The 17409-nt window shown below is 47.7% G+C and overlaps 1 protein-coding gene and 1 pseudogene across 2 annotated transcripts in view; both read left to right on the top strand.

Moving 5' to 3' along the window:
• The window catches only part of ZFPM1 (zinc finger protein, FOG family member 1), a 143344-nt gene that overhangs the window by 41462 nt on the left and 84473 nt on the right, over positions 1-17409 (top strand). The window lies entirely within an intron of this gene.
• Positions 12647-12742, top strand: LOC120918034 (annotated as a pseudogene).

The following is a 17409-nucleotide window of genomic DNA, read 5'->3' as shown; positions in this document are numbered from 1 at the left end:
CCCACGGCCAGCCCGTTCCCTTCTGCCCACGGCCAGCCCGTTCTTACTGCCCACGGCCAGCCCGTTCTTACTGCCCACGGCCAGCATGTTCTTACTGCCCACGGCCAGCCCGTTCCCACTGCCTTTGGCAGCCCGTTCCTACTGCCCACGGTCAGCCCGTTCTTACTGGCCACGGCAAGCCCGTTCCTACTGCCCACGGCCAGCCCGTTCCCTTCTGCCCACGGCCAGCCCGTTCCCTTCTGCCCACGGCCAGCCCGTTCCCTTCTGCCCACGGCCAGCCCGTTCCCTTCTGCCCACGGCCAGCCCGTTCCCTTCTGCCCACGGCCAGCCCGTTCCCTTCTGCCCACGGCCAGCCCGTTCCCTTCTGCCCACGGCCAGCCCGTTCCCTTCTGCCCACGGCCAGCCCGTTCCCTTCTGCCCACGGCCAGCCCGTTCCCTTCTGCCCACGGCCAGCCCGTTCTTACTGCCCACGGCCAGCCCGTTCTTACTGCCCACGGCCAGCCCGTTCTTACTGCCCACGGCCAGCCCGTTCTTACTGCCCACGGCCAGCCCGTTCTTACTGCCCACGGCCAGCCCGTTCTTACTGCCCACGGCCAGCCCGTTCACTACTGCCCACGGCCAGCCCGTTCACTACTGCCCACGGCCAGCCCATTCCCTACTGTACTGCCCACGGCCAGCCCATTCCCTACTGCCCACGGTCAGCCCACTCCTAATGCTTAGAGCAATGCATGGTAATGCGTGCATAACAAGCATTAACACACGTGCATTCAATTATGAAGATCCAGATTTCATATTGAAGATTGCTTCATGGCAGAGTTGGATAGATGCTGTTTGGTAAGTGAATGCACCGGTGGCTGTAAATGCATTTAAAAGCGTATTTATTCTCTCAAAGGATGTACAGTGGTGAATGACCGGCACAGAAATCTTTCACTGCTTTTTATGATATCCAGAAATGACGTTCTGACTTATTACCCTAAATAAGTCCAGGGACTGGTCACATGATCATTGCCAAGGCCTTGGTCATCTGGTCTCTACCAAAGAGATATTTGTTAATGCTCGGATGTCTGATGGCTCCTTCAGGAGCTGGTGCCTTGGCGTTGGTCATGTGATCATGTGCCCAAGAGATAACTCCTAGGATTCAATGGCAAAGGTGTTATAGATCTCTGTGCAACATAGATACTGCCCCAAGGTCTTCTTGCTCACTAGCTGACCCTGGGTGCCAGTTAAATGGGATCCATTCTTCCCCCCATGTGCCAAGTTCAAATGAAACCCACTGCAACGTTGAGTTTTTTTCATCTTTAAAAAGCTTCACACCAAGCCTCATAGATCTCCACCAGACCCTGTCCTTATTCCTTCAATGGGTTTCACCCAAAATGGGGCTTAGTCATAGACCTCAAAGGTGAAGCCCCATTGGGGTGAAACACGTTGGTATAGTAGGGTCATAGTCTGGCATTGAGCAATGTGCTTTGGCTTGTGCTGTATTTATTTAATTGGCAATAAAGCATTTTGAAGATGTGAAGAAGAAAAAAATGCCAAAGATGTTTGGTGGGTGATTGTCACAAAAACCTACGAGGATGGTGAAGGTAAACCCTCAAGCGGACCTGATATCCAACAGAAACCACAAGCCTACCATACCGGTGACCCTCAGGATGTGGTCATTGCTTCCATTCCACCAACGGCATTCTTGCGGCACTGCTATGTGATTAATAATACGGACAGATGTATGATTGGGTCACAAAGTTGGTATCGTGGTAACAGGGGTTTTGCTGAGATTTGGGAGGCAGTAATGATCATTTTGCTATGAATCATTGCTGAATATTGCAACATCCTTCAGCCTGAAAACCTCAATTGTCTCCTCTTCCGGGAAGACGGATTAAGAAAAAAAACAATGAACTTGGCTCAGACTTGTTTGTATCCTCTCCAACCCTTTCGCGCACTTCTAGGAGTTAGGCCGTCCATAGACAGGGAGATGTTTCCCTTAAAACTCTGGGGAGGGGTGGGTATTATGTGCCCATTTAACAGATGATCTGTTCCAGTGCCTATCACCACCACATACAGGGGCTTCTGTGTGATTCTTCAGGGCTACTAGGATCTGCCACCGCCACATACAGGAGCTCCTGTGCGCTTCCTCAGGGCCGTGGAGATCTGCCGCCACCACGTATGGGAACCTCTGAGTGCTTCTCGAGGGCCACCGAGATCTACTGCCCTGATCAATTGCCACAACATATTGGAGCTCCTTTGCACTTCTTCAGGGCCGCTGGGATCTATTGTGACCACATACGGGAGTTCCTGTGCTCTACTTCAGGTCCTCTGGGATCCACCAGCACCACGCACAGGGGCTCCTGTGTCCTCCTTCGGGGGCCTCCGAGATCTACCGCCACCACAAACAGGAGCTTGTTTGCTCATCTTTAGGGCTGCTGCGCTCTTTCACCACCACATAGATGGGGTCCTGTGTGCTTCTTCAGGGTTGATGGGATCTGCGATACGTTACGCCCGCCCATAGATAGGCTATTCTATCTGAATCCGGCCCAGTGACTTTACCTAGGCTGTGATGATGTCATCAGTCTGCTGCAGGTAGGAGAAAACATTTCCTCAGTCTCCCCTCCCCCAGTAAAGGAAGGAGTCACCGCTTCAGGTGGGTAGGCTGAGCAATCAGTGGCTTCTCAGGAAATCAAGGGTGCCGGCACTGCACGAGGCAATAGATAAAGGCTAAGAAAAATGGACAGCCGCACTCCAACAGACCTTTCGGTTGTCTTTATTGTAAAAACAGAAAATGCACTACAAAAATGCAACAAAAGTAGGGATAGCAGCCAACGCGTTTCACACTTTGGGTCAGTGCTTAGTCATGACTATACATTGTAACTTTGCAGCAAGTCACAAGGTCAGAGACTGCAGCAGGCACTGTATCTGTATCAGACATTTGTGAGCACAGCGAAGGACTGAACAGGCCCCAGGATTTGCATGATTGTGTGATCTCTGAGCTGGCATCTCTGTGGCGTGACAATAATGTAGGGCTGCCTTCTTCTGAAAATGTTGGTTTCCTAATTTTAGTACTTTCGGAGTCACTTATTGGAAGTAAGCATGCAGCAAGTAAAGTCAGCACCTTATCTGTAGTGATCTGCGACATCTTCCGGCGAGTCGCGCCATCCCGAATCGGTCGCTAGAGCCAGGCTGGCTTTTCCGGGGAGGCAGATTCATTGCCCTTTTCGGCCTGTCGCCACTCGATAAATCCTCTTCTCTGCAGCCCGTCTTGTGAGACGATACCATCTCCTGGCGGCTAATGTTACCGTCTTCATGAATATAAGTCATTGTGCGCTATCACCGCCTCGCCTCACCTCCGCGCCGGGTCCTGACTGTCTGCACCTAAATAATACATGTAAATCTGGACGTTGCCATGTTGATGTGCGAGACGTAACTGCCCTTTTAATTGAGTGGATCGTTTTTCTGATGGCCGGTGCCAAGTGCCCACCGACCGATGTACATGGGGCGTTCAGAGATTTTCACAAGATTCCATGTACAGCCAAACGGGTGCAATGAGTTTATTAAGGGCGAATTCAGAGTGTCGCCCTGCACCGCACGCGGCAACACAGATCGCATAATGTGTACCGAACGCCACTGTGGGCTGCACTGCCCTGTTGTAACATTTATTTATTTTTATTGTGTAATGTTACCTCTACAGTTTTTGTTTTTTTTTGGGGGGGGGGGGGGGGCAAACAACCCAACCCCCACCCCTCACTGATCACCCTTGGTGGGGATCGGGCAGTGGCAGGGATAGGGGCAGCGGCTCCTGTGTCTTCTCTACGATTTTCTGTGGGCAGCGTCTCCTCCCCTCCTCCTTGGCATCCAATAGGTCCTGTCTTTTCAGCCTGTCCTTTCAGCCAATCATGTGATGGGTATCAGACCTGCTTCCCGATTGGCTGGGAGGAAGATCAGTGTTGCAACAGCGAATATTCATTTGCTGTTGTAACACCTGGATGGGCTTGGGGCGTAGTGCTCTGCGCCAGGAGCCCACCCTATCTTGAAGCGTATTATAGCCTGTGACTCTAATCGCGTGCTTCAAAAAAACACCACCATTGATGTAACTCATGCGTCCGGCGTCCTAAAAGGGTCCGACGCATGAATAAGTGGGTGATGGCCAAGGACTGCATAGAAAATGGACTGGATAGAAAAGTGGTGGCCTAAAGCACGGGCGCCACTGTACCTCTATGTACATTGTAACACGTGATAAATTGTTCGCCTGCATCCTTTTATCGCCAAGATTTATTGCAGGGAGGACCATACAAAGCAAGAGTCTGAGGTCTACAGAACCCCTCCTCGCTGTATTATGGAGAAGAGAAGGTGTTCTGTAGTCCTGTCCTATGGTGACAGTGCTGCTCCTCTGTGGATATGAGAGATGGTTCTGGACAGCTCAGTAGATTGTTTTAGGAAAGGCCTGGATTCTTTCCTAGATACACACAATAAAACTTGATACTAATATTTATAGGTAAAGTTGATCCAGGAAACTGATTTGCCTCTCGGGGATCAGGAAGAATTTTTTCCCCCTGCTGGAGAAAATTGGATCATGCTTTGTTGGGCTTTTTGCCTTTCCCTGGATCAACTGTGGGTATAGGATTGTATATGTAGGATTGTATTTATTTTTTCCTTCTTTTGGTTGAACTGGATAGACTTGTGTTTTTTTTCAACCAGACTAACTATATAATTAACTGTATAGTACCGTGAGGGAGCATTGTCACCAGAGAATAGGAAGGCAGGATCACCAGGTGAAAATAAAGGAGAAAAAACGCCTGAAAAAACTGTCTATTGAGTGTGGTGGGGGTCCCATGGTGGAAACCATACGGTTGCTGTCCAACCACTGTGCATGTGGTTATGGTGTCTCAGGGGTCAGTGGGCTGTGGTTTGGGCATCAAGAGTCAGTGGATTTAGCTGGGTTCAAAAATATGGGGAAAACATCCCTGGTGTCTTGACGGTCTCTTGGTGTAATCTTTGTAGGGGGGGGGCTATGGTTGCTATCACTGGTTGGGTGAATGGGTATAATCAGTACAAGGAAAGTCCAGGGGTCCTTGGTGCAGGTGTAGGGAGGCTATAGTTGTCATCGTTGGTTAGAAGGTTCTCTGAATGGATCAGACTTTGTGGGCCCTTGGGGTCATCGGTGTGGGAGGTCATTGTTGTCATCATTGGTTTGGCATTAATGGGTATCATTAATGCAGAGAGAGAGAGTCTGGGGATCCTTGGTGGTGTTGGTGCTGCGTAGAGGAGGGGGCCAGAAATGTCTTTGGTCGGTTGAAAGGGGCACTACATGGATCAGGTGTTAGTGGGTTTGGTTGGGGGTCATTGGTTTGAAGAGAATGTTCGGGTGGCTTTGAAGTCTCTTGATATCGTTATTGTTGGGGAGGGATATGGTTGTCACTAGTTGTGTGAAAGGGTTTAATGGGTGTCTTCAATATTGGTTATATAGGTGTAGAGTGGAAGAGCTATAGTTGTTGGTTGGGAGGAAGGGGCTCTGCATGTTTTCGAGGTTAGTGAGTGTGTTTCGTTGGGGTCATTGGCTTGAAGAGAATCTTTTACGTGGCTTTGGGGTCCCTTGGTGTTATCATTGCAGGGTAGGGACCATGGTTTTCCTTACTGGTTGGGTGAAAGCAGGTAATATGTATCTTCGATATGGAGAAAGTCTGGGTGTCCTTGGTGTTACTGGTTTAGGGTGGGTGGGAGGGGGGGGCATAGTTGTTGGATGAGAGGAAGGGGCTCTGCATGGATCAGGGGTTAGTGAGCGAGTTTGGTTGGGGTCATTGGTTTGAAGACAATCTTTGGAGTTCCTTAGTGTTATCATTGCAGGGTGGGGCGGGGGGGGGGGGTCTATGGTTATCATCTCTGGTTGGGCGAAAGGAGTTACGGAGAAAGTCTAGGGGTCCTTGATGGTTTTGGTGCAGTGTGGGGGGGTCACGGTTGTCACTGGTTGGGAGGAAGGGGCCCTGCATGGATCAGGGGTTAGTAGGTATCATCAGTTGTTGGGTATTTAATGGGTGTCATTGGATGGGTGGAGATTATAGGATGTCATTGGTCTGTAAATGTCCAGTTTCGTCGGGGTCACAGTATCCTGGGTTATCCACACGTGGCATCCCTCCACATTGGGCTGCCTACCACGAGTACTTATATATATATATATATATATATATATATATATATATATATATATATATATATATATATATATATATATATATATATATATATATATATATATATATATATTATAGTGATTTTTTTCTGACCTGAACGCACGGCGCTTATCTCTTTATCAACTAAATGGCGCTTATTTCCTCTTATTCTGTATATTATATACCCCTCTTCCAGCTAAGATCTCCTGGCTTCCCGTTTCCCATGAACAAGATCATTGCCCTGATGGACCGCCATCTTGCGTCCGTGGGCGCCATTGGGGCCTTTGGCCCTCCTTTCCGGGTCCACTTGCCCCAGCTATTGACGCTCATTTTTACAGCTTGGTGATGTGGCACTTTTTAACCCCATCCGTGCCAAAGTCTCCTGGGCGTATCAGTCACAGGCTGCAGTGTGGAAACTCGCTATTATCTATCACCCTTCCAATTAATCTCGCACTTATCACAGGGCGATCGTTGCTTGTTATTTGCACCTCCATATCACGAGTGGAGTAAAGTTCAGCTGTAGTGTTCAGGTCCATTCCCCCTGACAGGGGCTCTCAGGGAAGGGGGGGGGGGGGGGAATTGGAAGGGGAAGAAGATAAAAAGCTGAGATAAGGGTGGGGGCTGTTTGGTGTAGGAGTTCTATCAATGTTATCTATCTCCCTGTTCTCACTCTTGCAGTGCTGCTGTTGTTTTTACCTTATCTCACTCCACCAAAATGCCAGGAACAGAGAATAGCCACTCCGATAATTCATGGAGCCCGTGATAACATGTTAACAATAAATTAAGAAATATGCAGCTGTTGTGTTTTTTTTTTTTTTTTTTTTTTTTTTTTTTACCCCTCCCCTTCTTACCCTTTTCTCTTTCTCTCTCCTCTTTGTTTGCTGTGAAATTCAGGCCGAGTGTTTTATTAAATGTAAATTTTAATGGATTGCGTACTTAAAATTGTTATTTTTTTCAGTTATATAGCTCTGACATATACCGTAATGTGGTACAGAGAACACTGAACCAGTCCCATAAGTCTGTGTACCAGAGGAGCTTACACAATAATGCCCCCCCCCCCCCCCCACGGTCACACACTTTTATTATTATTATACATTTATATAGCTCTGACATATACCACAGTGCTGTACATAGATCACTGAGCCGGTCCCATTAGTCTCTGTAACAGAGGAGCTTACACTCTAATTTCCTCCCAGTCAAACACTATTATTATACATTATATAGCTCTGACATGTACCGCAGCGCTGTACAGAGAACAGTGAGCCAGTCACATCAGTGTTAGACTAAATAGGATGCACTTGGGCTCATATCATATACTTTGTATTTCCATGTATATGTTTTTTAAGTAACTTTTGTTTGTCCCTTTGTATACCATGTATGTGTTCATGTTTTATTAAAGATTATTTTTCTTTTTTTCCATTGTTTACTGTGCCGTTAAAGTCTGACCTGGGGCTACCCTTTGGGTCTCCCATTTTTGGATTCCCAGTCACATCAGTCTCTGTACCAGAGGAGCTTACACTCTAATGTCTCATCACAGTCATGCACTGATATTATTAAAGTGGAGGTTCACCCGGAAATGTAAATTTTTAACATTAGATTGATGCTCGTTTTGTGAAGGGGAATCGGGTAGTTTTTTTAAAAACGAAGCAGTACTTACCGTTTTAGAGAGCGATCTTCTCCGCCGCTTCTGGGTATGGGCTGCGGGACTGGGCGTTCCTATTTTGATTGACAGTCTTTCGACAGGCTTCCGACGGTCGCATCTATCGCGTCACAATTTTCCGAAAGTAGCCGAACGTCGGTGCGCAGGCGCCGTATAGAGCCGCACCGACGTTCGGCTTCTTTCGGCTACTCGTGACGCGCTAGATGCGACCGTCGGAAGCCTGTCGGAAGACTGTCAATCAAAATAGGAACGCCCAGTCCCGCAGCCCATACCCGGAAGCGACGGAGAAGATCGCTCTCTAAAACGGTAAGTACTACTTCGTTTTTAAAAAAACTACCCGATTCCCCTTCACAAAACGAGCATCAATCTAATGTAAAAAAAAAATTCCCGGGAGAACTCCCGCTTTAAACATTTTATAGCTCTGACATATACCACAGTGCATTCCAGAGAACACTGAGCTTTTCACATTAATCTCTGTACCAGAGGAGCTTACACTCTGATGTCCTCCCATGATCACACACTATTATTATTATAATTTTCTTTTTATGTTGGGAAATGTCAGACTTTTCGGGCATCTAATCATTGGAAGAAGAATGGGAATCCCTTGAAATCTCTGCACTTGAAGAGACTTTTATCCCAACAATTTGGCGCGTTGTGTCCATGAATTGCGCTGTTTCTGGGTTGCACTCGCTGGTATTAATTCATTATTCTATTTTCTATTAGTACATGGGGTCTAATCTACATTAGTTTTACACTGTAGTGATGAGGAACAGCGAAGGAGAAGGATGGAAACTTTCTTGAATGGGCAAAGTTCTATGAATGCGGTTTCCACTCTCGAAGAATCGTACTTCTTGTAATGTTTACCTAGGGATCAAATGTAGAATTCAAAACATCGGCATGGCAATTGAATGAAAATTTTGAGGTTTCATGTGAAAATGATATTGTTTGTGGATGTATATAATAGTATCAAATGCTCTAAAGAGGAATTTTTCAGAATTTCCGTATGTACGTTCAAATAGAATTCTGTTGGTGAATGGCCAACTTGAAGAAGAACTTCACTCCCTTCCCCACCTGCAATTTTTCTTCTCTACTTACCTGTCGTCATGCAGCATTGTCCTCCATTCACATACTCGCCTATCTTGTGGATCCAGTGTTGTTCCAATATGCTCGGCTGCTCAGGTGTAACAGCCCAGGTTCTGGGTCGCCATCTTGGTTCTCTTCTTGGCTCAAGCAGCCAGACCATGATGATGTGTGGCAGCTCCACCCACTGACTGTTCCTTATCCTATTCCTGAAGCCACCCGGGGTATGCGATGTAGGCATCCCAGGAGGCTGTGAGAGCACGTCGAATGCTGATGGTGGGGGTGGCGTTTCACTTGACCATAAAATCAAAAACCAATATAGACTAGGGGTGCAACGGATCAAAAAACTCACGGTTCGAATCGTTCCTCGGATCAGAGCCACGGATCGGATCATTTTTCAGATCACCACCATATATAGTCCCCCACTGTAATGTCCACGTCATCTCCCCCACTGTAATGTCCACGTCATCTCCCCCACTGTAATGTCCACGTCATCTCCCCCACTGTAATGTCCACAGATATCTCCCCCACTGTAATATCCACATCTCCCCACTGCAATGTCCACATGTCCCCCACCCCCACTGTAATATCCACATCTCCCCCGTCAGCGCGCCGCTCTGAGGAGCTCACCTAGGTGTACCAAGATGGCCGCTGCTCCGGAGCTAGGCCAAAGCCGAGGCCTTTCCTATGGCCGCAATCCGCGGATCGCATGGTGTGCCGATCTGAACAAGGCAACCCGTTCGGATCACGGATCAATGACGATCCGTTGCACCCCTAATATAGACTGGTCACAGACTCTTCCCCCACATTTTTTTCAGTGACCAGATGCTGGCGATGTGCTTATGTGATCTCATCTGAAAGGGGTTTGGAGTAAGGACCACCTGACTTGAACTTTATATGACTAATGCTTTGGCATTTGGTCATGTGACCAGCACTCAGAAGAGCAAGGATCCAAATGTGTGAAGGGAGACAGATTGAGCGACCCATATTTTATATGTAAATTCTATTTTCTTACTTTTCTTTAGCAGACGGGCGATGCCATGAATTTATGACACCACCATTAAGAATTCTCAATAGCACCCTCACCAAGGATGTGGAATTCCCTTCCACAGGTGGTGGTTTCAGCAAGGAGCATCGATAGTTTAAAAAAACTATTAGGTAAGCACCTGAACGACCACAACATACAGGGATATACAAGGTAATACTGACATATAATCACACACATAGGTTGGACTTGTGTCTTTTTTCAACCTCACCTACTATGTAACCTATGTGCCAACGCGTGCACTAAAATACATGGTGCTGCAGCAGGGACTTATTTTTGGTGATTCTTGCATGTAGGGCAGCGAGAATGAATGGGCCGTCATGCATGCAACGTGCAGAAACGCATGCGCACCCTCCTTCGCACCTGCATGGTGTGAATGGAGCCTCAAAGCAGCTTCTTTACCGTTGGGAGGGCAGCCATTTTTGGGGCATGCTCAATAGACAATCTTGCTACGTCCAATTTTAGACCTACCAGCATGTCTTTGGAGCGTAGGAGAGAAACCAGAGCAAGCACAAGGAGAACATGCAAACTCCATGCGGAATGTATCCTGACCAGGACCCCAGTGCTGCATCGCTGACCACTATATGCACAATCTCTTGGCACCTTCCCGAAGAGTCGTCAGTTGGCACAATGGTGCCGAAGTTCCGTTTCCATCTCCTTCGAGTTGATGCACCATTTTTCGTGTGTGACGCGACCGTCACGCTTTTCACATTTTTTATATTTTTCAGTTGAGCGGACGTCGCTTCTCTCTCGATCGCTGTCTCCTGTCCAATGTCTTCTTTCCGCCATCCCCTCCCCCCGCCCGCGCTCCAGAGCGTGGGCTCACTATTAGTATTAGTAATTGTGTCCCGTGAAGTGTAACAATCTTCTGTAATCTATCAGACTCTTATCTGCTTTATCTGAGAGCCGAGAATGGCCGAGCCTGGAGATGGCGCCATGCTTGGGAGCTGATAAAGTTTCAGAGTTCAAGCAGTGATGAATGTTAAGTGAGTACACGCCAGTTTTACACGGGATATAGTCTTGGCACGGAGCGCGTTTTCGTCTGAAACCAATCTGCCAGATATCAGAGGAGCTGTTTTTTCTCAGGCTTCCTACCTCTGTCTCTCCTCTATCTCTGCGCCGCTCCCCCCTTTTCTCAGACGCGCTCTCTCTTTTCCGCCTTATCTCGCTATTTTTTTGCCCCTTTTGCTATCTTCCTGCTCCGTCAGCGTGTCTCTTTTTCTCTTTTGTCTCTCGCTGTCTCTTCTCGATTGCGGTCTCGACGAACGCACCTTCCCTCGCCGACCATTCACTGAAAGGGACACAGTGTCTGCGGGGGGGAGAAAATACTGCGCGATTGTGCTGCTGCCGCCGACACGTATCCGAACTGTTAAAGTATGCCTGACAACGTGGTAAACTTAAGACATTTGAATAAAAATTTTAAAAGTAATTTAAGACGCAAATATTTATTTTTAATTCATTCATTGGAATATTTTTTATTACAATTTTTATTTAATTTATTTATTTATTACGTTGTTGTTGTTATTAACAAAGTAGTAAATAATTACATTTTTAATAATACGTTTTCAAGATGTACAATTTGATAAATTTTATCATATTAAGTTCAGCGTGTTCATCAGTGTGTCAGTGTAACCTTTCCAGTTATTTATTACCTCTCGCAGAGATCACAGGACTCCCCATGACAATGCCATCATCTGCTTTTCTCTCCAAAAGGACAGTGCCAACTTTGTTCCGGCATTACCCATTGGCACCAATCTTCTTCCTGGACTGAAATGCGGATGGGTACTTTGTTAGTAACTTTGCAATTCTGCATGAATAAATTACATATCATAATAGTCCTATAAATAAATTGTGTTACAATGTGATACTATACCCGAGTGTACTGCGCTCGGTATATGCCGGCGCAGTGGTTCAAACTCGGCGCGGGTATCGGCGTATATCGCGCACCCACGATTTTGCCCTGATATTCAGGGCAAAAAAGTGCGCGGTATACGCCGATAAATACGGTACTTTCACCAGTTTTTTTTTTCAGAAATGAAACCGTGGCCTTAGATGTGTGATTTGGATCAATTGTCAAGTTGGAAAAGTGCACGACGACCAAGAGCACGGAGTGATGGTAGCATCTTCTCCTTCAATATAGAGAAGTACTTCTGTGAATTCATGATACCATCAATGAAATGCAGCTCCCCGACACCAGCAACGCTCATGCAGCCCCACAGGAGGAAACTTCCACCACCATGTTTCACTGTAGGCACCATGCATTTTTCTTTGTACTCCTCACATTTGCGACACCATACAGGTGTTAACTTCCATGAACGGCCTGGACTTCTCTGTGAGATGGTTGCAGTCCCATCTTTGTTACATTTTTGAATCGCTTGTGCTACAATATTCTGACAGCTTTGATGATCTTCTTGTAGCATTCACCTTTCTTGTGTAAAGAAATAATTTTCTTTCTCAGGCCTTGTGACATTTCTCTTCCATGTGGTGCCATTGCTGACTACGTGAAATGGGAAGGGGTTTTCTTTGTTAAAGCCGAGTTCCAGTCGTTTTTGTGTTTATTAAAAGTCAGTAGCTACAAAAAGTGTACCCTCTGTTCTCTTCCTCGCCTCTCCTCAGTGCCGACATTACAAGTGTGGGCACCCGGCTTAGTGCAGCTTTACAGCTGGGTGCGCACTGCGCCTCCTCAATGGCCAGGCAAACTTCTGGGACGCTTCTCAGCCTTTTGGCTAAGATCAAGTGTAGTATCTGTTCTTATCAGTTGTCAGAGGAGCACCTCCATTGGGAGGGTGGATGCAATCCAATGATGTCATTGCACCTGGAAGGATGGTTTCAGCAGGAACTATGCCGAGCTGCCCGACAGATACTGGGGGCCGGCCAATGGTTGTGTCTGAGCCATCTGGAAGGGTGCTTCTGGTGAGGATGAGTGGCTGCACTTGGTCTGGTCTTTTTGCCGAGTTTTAGTCCGCCCTTCTGGCTGGCTGGTGTAAGTGCTGCCCCGGTCAGAGATCTGGTAGGAGGAGCTGGTACTGCCCTGGGAAAGGACGGGGTAAGATCATGCAAATCCACCGGGTTGACAGGGGGTCTGCAAGGGCTAGTATTGGTGGAGGATGCTACCTGAGCGGCAGTTCTCCCTAAGAAGACCTTGAAGGGCTCTCTATCTGGTAGGGGTGGAGGGCTGCACTGGCTGGTCGGGGGTTGGATTTGGAACGAAAAGCCTACGGTGCATGTGCCCCTGGAGTGGCAGTCCAGGGGTATCTGAGAATCACTGTGAGTGAGGGTCACTTTGATTTAAAGATACCATGGTCACTGCACCAGCAACACGCTTTTTTTTTTTTTAGCACCTGCCTCCTGGGCCGGGCCTTTTGGCTAGGACCGGAGGAATTTTTTATTCCTGGCCGGAGGGCCTGGCCATTGTACACCACAATGACCACTTCTTTCACTCTCCTCTCCACTATCCCTTTTCCCCACTTTATTTAATTTATTAGCCTTATTAGTTTGTCACGTTTTTGTCTTTTTTTGTTGTGCACGTTTTGTTCACTGTGTGACTACTAGGGTGCCGGTCCTCGGGCCAGCCCTAAATGTCTTGGGAGTGGGTGGACATGGCCTTCTGGCTTAGTTCACCTGCTCTCATGGGGTCTCCCTTCGGGGGAGCCCCACCTAGTACTGGGAGGGTTCTGTTTCGGCAGTCCCTCCAAGGAAGTTGGGTCCGTGTCGGCTTCAGTTGCTCGGACCACAGTACCTCAGTCACCGTCTGGAACCTAACGCCCCGGGGGATCAGGGTTCTTCACAGGAGGACCACTTGACGTTGCACCCATCTGCATGGTTTTGTGAACACTCTTTATATGTGTGCACATTTTTTCTGCACCGGGTTGAGCTTTTTTGGGTGTGTTCGCACGCCATAGGCTTTTCAAAAAATAAATAATAATAAAACTTCTGGGACCTGTGATGTGTCCCAGAAGATTGCTGGGAGGTAAGGGGAGAGGAGAACTTCCACTCGAGTCACCTAGGTTGCCCCGAGCGGAAGTTGGTGAAGGAACCTGTCAAAATTAAGTATCTGCACCCCCTCAAAGAAATGACAGACCAAATGTAGCATAGAAGGGTGTGAGAAGTACTTAAAGTGGTGGTTAGGCCACTCTAACCTGGATACACCATCAGCACTGTCTCCTATTGTAGTATCCCCCTCTGTTTGTGATTTATAAAAATAAATGCTGCAAATACCTCATTTCACTGCCAAGATTGCGATCACATGTCTGGCCAGCTTTCTTCTTTCCTCCTCTGAAAGATGCAGCAGGCAGGGCTGAGATTCATCTGCTGATGTCAGTCTGGAGGAGGAGGAGAGAAGAAAGCTGGCTGGTCATGTGATCGCAATCTCAGCTCTTAAATTGGGTATTTACTGCATTTATTTGCATATTTATAAATCATTCACAGAGGGAGACGCTGCAATGGAAGGCAGTGCTGATGATTTATACAGGTTAGTGTTATGAGAGCAGCAGGAGGGGGAGGGCAGTTCACACACAGACAGAGAGGGGAGGGGGGAGGAGGACAGAGGAACCTAGAGGAGAGCAGATAACAGGCTGCTGATGACAGAGGCACATAAACTGACCACAGTGTCTGGTCTCAGCAGCCATCATACACTGTGGTCAGTTTACAGAGGGGTGTGGAGAAACTGGCAGGATCAGACAGTTTTTTTTAGGTGTTACAGGGGGGCCCAATGACCAGGACAAGCACTGTGTTATATAACATGCTTTAAGGGAGCAGGATCCATTATTATAATTTTTTGGGGTTAACAAAGGATTTGAGTGGAACTTTCAATTAGTGTGGCACTCCGCTTTAATTAACACCCTTTTTAAAATCAACTGCGTGCTGAGCACCTGTTTAATGAATAATCAAACTCGTCTGTAGTTGAATTCCTGTTAGGCCCCTTTCACATTGAGGAGTTTTTCAGGCGGTAAAGCGCTAAAAATAGCGCTGCTATCCCGCCTGAAAAACTCCTGCACTGCAGACTCAATGTGAAAGCCCGAGGGCTTTCACACTGAGGCGATGCACTGGCGGGAGACAAAAAAATCTCCTGTCAGCAGCCAGGGCCGGCCTTAGCGTTGTGCGAGTCGTGCGCCCGCACAAGGCGCCATGAGCAACAGGGCGCCGTGCCTGTTGAGTCCTGTGGCCAGTAGCAGCCGGATTTCTCCACTCGCTATCGCTGTCACGATATGCAATGTGCTTTGAGCCAGTGGGTGCTCTGTGATTGGCAGAACAGGCCATGTGCGATGGGCGGGGCATGCCTGGAAGCAGGCATGGGGGTCTGTGAATGGCCATGCTGAGCTGGTGCTGGTCATGTGTGTAGGCGGGGGCGGAGCTGCACTGTGGATTCGATGATCGTGCCTGCTTGCTTGCTCCCAGAGTCCTGCCTCCCGATGTGTGTCTCCTGAGGGCTCATCTGCCAGGTCAGTTTACCCCCCCTTCTCTGTGTCACCCCCCCGAGGGAGTAGGTATTGGTCTGGGGAGAGGGAGGGAGCAGCCAGAAAGTCAGTGTGTAACGTCATGTGTGATGCCTCCATAGTAAAATGCTGGGCCTTTTACTATAGGGGCTCTGGTGGACTACAAGGCCCAGCATTTTACTATAGGAGGCATTGGTGGGACTAAAATGCTGGTCATTATAGTCCACCAGAGCCCCTATAGTAAAATGCACCAATTACTATAGGGGGCATTGGTGGACTACAAGGCCCAGCATTTTACTATAGGGGGCTCTGGTGGACTACAAGGCCCAGCATTTTACTATAGGGGGCTCTGGTGGACTACAAGGCCCAGCATTTTACTACAGGAGGCATTGGTGGGACTAAAATGATGGTCATTGTAGTCCACCAGAGCCCCCTATAGTAAAATGCTGGGCCTTGTAGTCCACCAATGCCTCTATAGTAAAATGCACCAATGCTGTAGTGTCTGTGTGTATTGTGTAGTGGTCTGTGGGTAGTTTATTGTGTAGCGGTCAGTGTGTATTGTGTAGCGGTGTGTGGGTAGTTTATTGTGTAATGGTCTGTGGGTAGTTTGTGTAGTGGTCAGTGTGTGTGTGTATTGTGTAGTGGTCAGTGTGTGTATTGTGCAGCGGTCTGTGGGTAGTTTATTGTGTAGCGGTCAGTGTGTGTATTGTGTAGCGGTCAGTGTGTGTATTGTGCAGCGGTCTGTGGGTAGTTTATTGTGTAGCGGTCAGTGTGTGTATTGTGTAGCGGTCAGTGGGTAGTTTATTGTGTAGCGGTCAGTGTGTGTATTGTGTAGCGGTCAGTGTGTGTATTGTGCAGCGGTCTGTGGATAGTTTATTGTGTAGCGGTCTGTGGGTAGTTTATTGTGTAGCGGTCTGGGGGGGGGGGCACCACAGGATTAGCTCGCACAGGGCGCCTGAACACCTAAGGCCGGCCCTGTCAGCAGCATCTTTGGAGCGGTGAGAGGAGCGGCGTGTATACCGCTCCTTCACCGCTCCTTCCCATTGAAAACAATGGGAACCGCGGCAATACCGCCCGCAATGCGCCTCTATAGAGGCGCATTGCGGGCGATATTAACTCTTTATCGGCCGCTAGCGGGGGTTAATACCGCACCGCTAGCGGCTGATACCCGCGGCAATTCCGGCGGTATAGCGCCGCTATTTTTAGCGGCGTTATACCGCCACCGCAGCTCCCGCCCCAGTCTGAAAGGGGCCTTAATTAGGATTTTGTTGTCTAAAATTGAGCTTTGCTCCTAATGCCGCGTACAGACGGTCTTTTTTTGTGATGAAAAAAAACGTTGTTTTTAAAAACGCCATTTAAAATGACCATGTGTGGGGAAAATGTCGTTTTATGTCTTTCTGTGCCACAAAAAATGACCGTGTGTAACTAAAACGATGTTTTTAAACCCGCGCATGCTCAGAAGCAAGTTAGGACGCGAGTTTGAATGGAACAGAGTGCCGTCGTACGTGCTGAACGTAACCGCGCTTTGCTAGAGCTTTTGGAAAAAACGATGGTGTGTATGCTACGTCGTTTTTGAAAATGAAGTTTGAAAAACGTCGTTTTTTTTACATCACAAAAAGCGACCGTCTGTACGTGGCATCAGACTTTCATTGGGGTGTATTAATTTTTTTTCAACATGGTCTTGATTGAATTTGTTGGTCTGCATTCACACCTAAGCGTATAGTTGTCAGGCGTTTTTCAGGCGGTTTTGTACAGGCATTTTGGGGTCGAAAGGTCCCCAATGTAAAAAGTGGTAAAACGCCAGTAATATGCCTAAAAAGAAGCTCATGTACTTTTTTTTTTAAAGCTTCAGGCGACAGAACGCATAGATGTGAACGGGGAATAGGATGGGATTTTGCTTGTTGGGTTTTTATGGGACTTTTGAGATGAGCGTTTTACGAGCGTTTTTACGAGCTGAAAGCACTCGGGTGTGAATTGCAGCCTCAGGATAAATACTTTTTTGTGTATGCAAATGAACAAATCTTGGTTGCCATC

This window comes from Rana temporaria, chromosome 11 (assembly GCF_905171775.1).
Source record: "Rana temporaria chromosome 11, aRanTem1.1, whole genome shotgun sequence".
NCBI classification, from domain to species: Eukaryota; Metazoa; Chordata; class Amphibia; order Anura; family Ranidae; genus Rana; species Rana temporaria.
The sequence above is the reverse complement of the archived record's forward strand: the minus strand, read 5'-3'. Positions and strand labels throughout refer to the sequence as shown.